The sequence below is a fragment of the Megascapheus bottae genome, chromosome 22 (assembly GCF_031878675.1).
Source record: "Megascapheus bottae isolate mThoBot1 chromosome 22, mThoBot2.hap1, whole genome shotgun sequence".
NCBI classification, from domain to species: domain Eukaryota; kingdom Metazoa; phylum Chordata; class Mammalia; order Rodentia; family Geomyidae; genus Megascapheus; species Megascapheus bottae.
The window spans coordinates 2,327,220-2,333,908 of NC_143530.1; the positions used below are offsets into that span (position 1 = coordinate 2,327,220).

At 47.6% G+C, this 6,689-nt stretch overlaps 1 long non-coding RNA gene across 5 annotated transcripts in view; it reads right to left on the bottom strand.

The window, feature by feature from the left end:
* Nucleotides 1-5,863, bottom strand: part of LOC150047559 (uncharacterized) — a 54,993-nt gene extending 49,130 nt beyond the window's left edge. For 3 of the 5 annotated variants that reach the window (XR_016539271.1, XR_016539273.1, XR_016539272.1), the window contains exons 1-2: nt 4,878-5,721; nt 1,765-1,914 (exon numbers count right to left, since the gene is read on the bottom strand). This is a non-coding gene — a long non-coding RNA (uncharacterized LOC150047559). Of the gene's footprint in view, nt 1-1,764; nt 1,915-4,877 lie in introns of all 5 variants that reach the window. The other 2 variants (XR_016539274.1, XR_016539275.1) reach the window with 2 other exon arrangements.
* Between the last annotated feature and the right edge of the window lie 826 nt (nt 5,864-6,689).

The following is a 6,689-nucleotide window of genomic DNA, read 5'->3' on the forward strand; positions in this document are numbered from 1 at the left end:
ACATAACATGTATTCTCATGGTCTTCCTACAGCATATTATGATATGATGTTATCAACCAGATTACTACTATTTTCATACCAAGTAATTTTTTAATCAGTCATGTTAATATATCACATTATTTTGGTTTACTGAATGAATCTAAACTTCTCATAATCCTTCTGCACTTCAGAAATTGGTTAACTATTCAATGTTCTAGGGACCTAGAGTAACAGAAAGTAGGATGTCCTATTGGGGACAAAGGTATCTCTCTGTCCTTGGACTACAATTAAAGTGTAAATGAGCTACAAAGTAATGATCTCACTTCGCATTTAAGCATGAAGGAGCCAGAGCAGTGGTTCACACCTGTAATCCTAGCTACTCAGGAGGCTGAGATCTGAAGATCAAGGTTCAAAGCCAATCCAGGCACAAAAGGACCGGAGACTCCAAACAACCTCTAGAAAATGGAAAGTGGGGCTTGGCTCAAGGGTACAGTGATAGCCTTGAGCTGAAGAGCTCAGGGACAGCACCCAGGCCCAGTTCAAGCCCACTGACTCACACACAGAAAAAAATTTCTTTAGGGAAATGTCTGGGTGGGGGACATCAGTTAAAGGGAGGAAAGACAATGGAAAGAAGAAGGAAGAACATGAAGTTTGATCAAAACATATTTTAGAAAGATGGAAACAGCAAAATGAAACCCACTAACACCATCTGAACAGTGACTAGAAAGGAAAAAGAGAAATAGAGTGAATATGATGGAAATACATTATATGCCTATGTGGAACATCACAATGAGACTCCTTTGTACCATCAGTTTACACAGGAAAAATTAAATGAGGGGGGGAAAAAGGCACTTTCTATCTTGGAAATTCTTACTTAATCCTGAACTGATCACTGTGGGGAAATCAGCTTCTTTCCTGTGCCATAAGTCATGATATACAGTATTGAGATATGTCCAATATACACAGAGAGAAGTCCCCAATGCTGAGATGTGCCCGATGCAAACAGGTGTGCTGACATCTGCACAATATAGGTGTGCTGAGAGTTGCCCCATATACACAGGTGTGCTAAGATCTACACAATACAGATAGATATGCTGAGATCTGCCCGATCTACACAGGTGTGATGAGATCTACCCAAGTACACACACATGTGCCGAGATCTGTACAATACACACAGGTTGCTAAGATGGGCACAACACACATCGGTATGATGAAATCAATCCAATACACACAGATATGCTGAGGTCTGCCCATGCCAGGGAAAAGATTTTGAAAGCAGCCTGGTCATAGATCAAAGCCGAAGGACACAACTAGACAGAAAGTACAATATCATCTACGTGAACTGTTTTTGTTTTGTTTGGTGCTGGGGAGTTCACCCAAGGTCTTGGAGCATGAAGTCCCCTACTCTCCCACTGAGCTAGCACCACCAGCTCTGTGAACAGCTTGTTTGTTCTCCAAAATGAAAACAAAATAATAGCAAATGTAGCCTCCGTCATAATCTGCTTTCAAAGAGGGATTCTCACATTCAAGGTTTTAGCATTGCTGCAATCAAATAGTGTCTCAGAAAAACTGAATTTCTTCCTTGTATTGTGCCCTGACCTTTCTAAGGAATGTAAACAGTGATTCTTCCTCTGAGTGTGGAAATTGCTCATGAGCTCCAAAGAAACTTGCATTTGTTTTCTCTAGACAGGAAACTGTATCCTTAAAAGAGAATTACCATGTGGCCACCATGAAGTCCAGTGGACGGAATTATAAGAAGAGTGGTTTGTTATTCCTGGAACATACCTCTTTGGGTGATATTCAGAAGGTTCCCCTTTAAGAAGAGATTATGACTTGCAGGGTGTCCAGTCGCTAGCTTCCAAGTTTCTTTCACTTTTCAGTCCTGCACTTTGTGATTCAGCCTTCTTTCCCTTTATCTCCCTCTGTCAGCACATGCTTCAGATAGCCACAATTATAGACAAAAAGATCAAAGGGTAGAAAGAGAGAGAGATAAGGACATAAAAACAAAAGGTTATTAAGGTTAAGAGGTTTTCTTTTATTCTTTCTTTGGCCAGTCCTGGGAGCTTGAACTCAGGGCCTGAGCACTGTCCTTGGACTTTCTCAAGGCTAGAGCTCTACCACTTGAGCCACAGCATCACTTCTGGCTTTTTCTATGTATACAGTACCAAGGAATCAAACCCCAGGCTTCACGCATGCTAGGCAAGCACTCTACCACTAGGCCATGCTCCCTGCCCTAAAATTCTGTTTTCTAAGCTCTGAAAAGTAGCGAGAAAATTACAAAAATGCAAATTAATGTTTAAAGCCAAGGCCAAGTTTATGCCTAAAAACCTAAAACTGACAATGTTGGATAAGTTTCTTACTGTACAAGATACATTGAAGGTACACAAGAAATGTTCATTCCTTCTCTGATTTCCCTTTTTCTAAACACACTATAAGGCATGAGACGCTCACACTTTTCGTGCCAATCAGTATGGTTTGATTGTGCTTTTACCAACGTGAGGAAAGTGGAATGAGCTTGGACTTTGAAACAGACCTTGGTCAAATCCTGTTTCTGCTTTTTACTAGGATCGCCAGTTGGCAGGCCTCCTACTCAAGAGCTCTAGTTCCTCCTCTAAAATGAGGTTATTCCACAGTCACCTTACTCAACCTCATGCACAATATTGTACACCTTGAAAGTAAGTGGGGCACTCTCTCCCTCCCCTCCTCACCTCTTTGTTTCGCTTTTATTTGGGATCCATCCTCAGTTCCTCCTCCCTTTACTCTCTTCCTTGTAAGACCAAATTTAAGATAATCCTGGCTCAGTCTCTCTATGCTGGAGTTACAGGCCTGTGCCACTACCACACCTTGCGAGATAATTTTCCTTGCAAAGCTTGCTACCAGAGTGAGGAAGTGGGCCCAGTGTGGCCCAAATCAACAACTGTTTTGCCAGCTCACTGGTTGGGGGGGGGCGGAGAGCAATGGTAAAGGTTGAGTATGGTCATGTTCTGGTCACTCTGTGGGAAGCTGTGCCTTATTCTGGTTGTGGGAAGGAATATATGGAAAAATGAATTATAAGTAATAAGTGTAAATTGTATATTTTATAAAATTATATAGTTTATAGACTGTATGAAAGTATCAGTATGTAAATTATATGTATTTTAGATGGAGCATAATTAATGAGTAGTTTCTTAGTTCCACCTTGTCCAGACCAAAAACAGAGCAACATGCTCATCTGGTGCTCACCCCTGCCCCCCATCCACACACACACACACACACCACTTCCCTGAAGGCTGAGTGAAATAACTGCAACTAAAATAATGCTACCAGTCTATGTTCAGTTCTTCGCCACATATATCATCTGGATCACCTCAGAAATGTTTGCAAACACTGAAGGAAATGCACCTATGGAATATAAGTACATCTTCTCACATGCAGACCAAAGATTCTCAATTTGATGCTGATTATTAGTGACAACATCGGCTAATTGTTGTGGGATGCTTTCCTTTTTAAGGTGCTTACAAATCTAGATACTAAAATAAGTGGCAGGAGTTACGGTCTGCAGAGAAATCACTTAAGGAAGTACAATTATGCAACAGCAGTGGGTTTTTTTGCTCTGAAGAATATCTTTTGTCCAGGCAAAATTGCTCAATATTCCCACATGCCTCAGAAATAATGACTCGGCCTTTTTTATGTCTCTTCATTATACCATTAGGGTGCTACTGCCTAGGTCAGATATTTGGTGTTGTCTATTACAATACAACATTTACTTGTATGTATGTGAATTTAGGTATGTAAAATGCCCCAGTGGTAGAATGTTTGATTAGTATGCAAGGAGCCTTAGGTACAGGGGAGGGAGAGACAGAGAAAGAACTGGAGGGGGAATGGGGCCGGGAGTTTGGCCTAGTGGTTCAAGTGCTTGCCTCCCATGTATGAAGACCCAGGTTCAATTCCTCGGTACCACATGTAGAAAAAAGCAGGAAGTGGTGCTGAGGCTCAAGTGGTAGAGCTCTAGCCTTGAGAAAGTCCAAGGACAGTGCTCAGGCCCTGAGCTCAAGCCCAGGACTGGCAAAAAAAAAAAAAAAAAAAAAAAAAAAAAAAAAAAAAGAACTGGAGGGGGGAATGGAAGGAGAGAGAAGCAGAAGGAATAAGTGAGTTTGAGAATGAGAGTGAAGGAGAAAAGAAAGAAATGAGGGGGAAGGGGAAGGATTAGGAATCTTGCAAAACAGCAAATACCTGGCTTAAAGATCTTATTCATGCTTGACACTTAGCCTACCCAATAGTTATTGTGAAACAATTTATACTTAACAAGCACAGTTGGATTTTTTGTTTTGGGCTCTGGATTTAAATGCAAAGTCTCACAATTATTTAGTTATTTTAGAATAGCTAGATAATTTGGAACATTTCGGGGGGGGGGGGGGTCATAGGGCTTGATTTCTGGGCCCAGGTGCTGTCCCTGAGCTCTTCAGCTCAAGACTACCGCTCTATCCCTTGAGCCACAGTCCCATTTCCCGTATTCTAGTGATTAACTGGAAATAAGAGTCATGTACTTTAGTGCCCAGGCTGGCTTTGAACTGTGATCCTCAGAACTCAGCCTCCTGAGTAGCTAGGATTACAGACATGAGCCACCACAACCAGCTTTGGAACAAATTTTAAGAACTGGTTTCTATTAAGAGATTTATCTACTCCCCAGTTCATTTCTTTACATATTTCTGGCTACTATTGAAGCTACCTTTCACCTTCCTGTCTCTTCCACCCTCTGAGGTAACAGTGAGACTTGCTTTAAACTGCTAGGGAGGAGGCACACAATGGAAACAAGAATAGCCATGTGGTGGCCTCAAAGAGGGACAATGCTCAGAGTCACTCCACTGCTCCACTGTGTCCTCTATTCTTGCTATTGAAAATGTCCATAAAAACCATACCTGAGAGCAATGCCTCCTAAACTCCACCTTCATTCTTCCTTCCCAACGTTCTAGCACCCTCAAGCTCTTCCTTGTCACTAGGGAGGCCTGTGGGAGGGAGATCATGATGTACCTGTGTTCTAAGAGGGCCCATCCTCCTGTCTCCTAAGAGATCTTGCTTCTAAGCATCCATTTTTGCTCCTAGTTCCTGCCAGGAAATCCTGTGACCCCTTCTTTAACCACTCAAGCTTCTATATCTTAAATATATATATATATATATATATAGTATTCATAAACTGCTTTCTTAAATGGAAACTCCTTTGTACAACTATTTCAAGATAGTTTTTAAGGGAAAAAAGTGTGGGGGAAGGAGACATGTATGTAAGCCCATAATGAAGCTTGAACTCAGAGCCTTGAGCTTTCCCTTAGCTTTTTTACACAAAGCTGGCAAGCTCTACCGATTGAGCTATGGCTCCCCTTCCAGCTTTTTTGCTGGTTAACTCAAGAGTTCTCCAGACTTGTCTGCCCAAGCTGGCTTTGAACCTCAATCCTCAGACCATAGCCTCCAGAGGAGCTGGGGTTACAGGTGTATAAACCACTGGTACCCAGTGTTGCTTTTGTAACTACATGCAAAAACAAGTACGCTGGCGGCTTCCAAAACTCCATATGAACCTTGAGTGCGATGGCCGGGCTCGTCATCTCAGAGCTCACAAGGCCCTGAAGAAAGGCCTTGCCTGAAAACAAACCAACAAAAACAAAAGCGAAACTTCAAATTCAAATTTGGGGAACCAGCCAGAACGAGTGCGTTTCTTACACGGCCCCCGCGCACCGGGGGTTCAGATGCCACCCGGTGCCCGTCCTCAAGTGCTCTCCACCCCGGGGCCGACCCGCCCCCGGCCCGGCTCGGCCAGCTCCCCCCAGGACTCCTTCGTGCCCGTCGAACGCCCGCCCCGGGCACGGGCGGGTTGACCAGGTGCCGTCGGAAGCTCTTCACGGTCGGGCCCCGGGCGGGCGCGCTTCCAGCCGGACCGGGCCTCGCGGGCCCGGCAGGGGGCTCGGGCACCGAGCCTGGCGGCGGGGCTCCCGACGGCTCGGGTCAACGCGGGGGCCACGCTTACAGAGCTGCCCGGGCCGTCGGGGACGCGGGAAGATGGAGCCGGGCCCGCGCCCCGGTCCCCGCCGCGCTGAGTCACGCTGAGGCGGCGCGGCCGCCCGCCCGGGGAGCCCGGCGTCCTGGGCACGGCCGCCGCCGCGGGAGCGGGAGGGAGGCAGGACCGAGGCCCAGCCCGGGCGCGGGCCCCGCCGCCCCGCGGTCCCCCGCCGCCCCGCGGTCCCCAGCGCGCACGCCGTGCTGAGTCACGCTGAGGCGGCACCGCGGCGGCGGGCGGCCGCAGCGCTAGTCACGTGAGGGGGGCTGCACCACAACAACGGCGCGGCCCGCGGCGCCGGCTCGCGCGCCGCCTCCCGCCAGGCCCTCCGCGCATGCGCGGCTCGGCCGCCGAGCGCCCCGCCCCGCTCCGCCGCCGGGTTTTCCGGGCGGCTCGGGGGCGGGACCTGCGCTCGGCCTGGGCGCGGCTGGCTCCGCGGGGCCCGGCGGGCCGCGGTGCCGCGGGATGTAGGGGAGCCCGCGGGAGCCTCCGCCCTGCTCTTTGGACTAGGAAGCGAGCGACACCAGAGGTGTGGCGTCGTGACCTTTGTACCGCTACCGGAAGATACAAAACTATCACCACAAAGATCTTCCAGCAGCATCACTGCCTTCTGTGAGGCCTCCCGCCCTGCCCCGCCCGCCGCCCCGCCCTCCTCCCAGGCCACGCCCTCCCCAGGCCCCGCCCC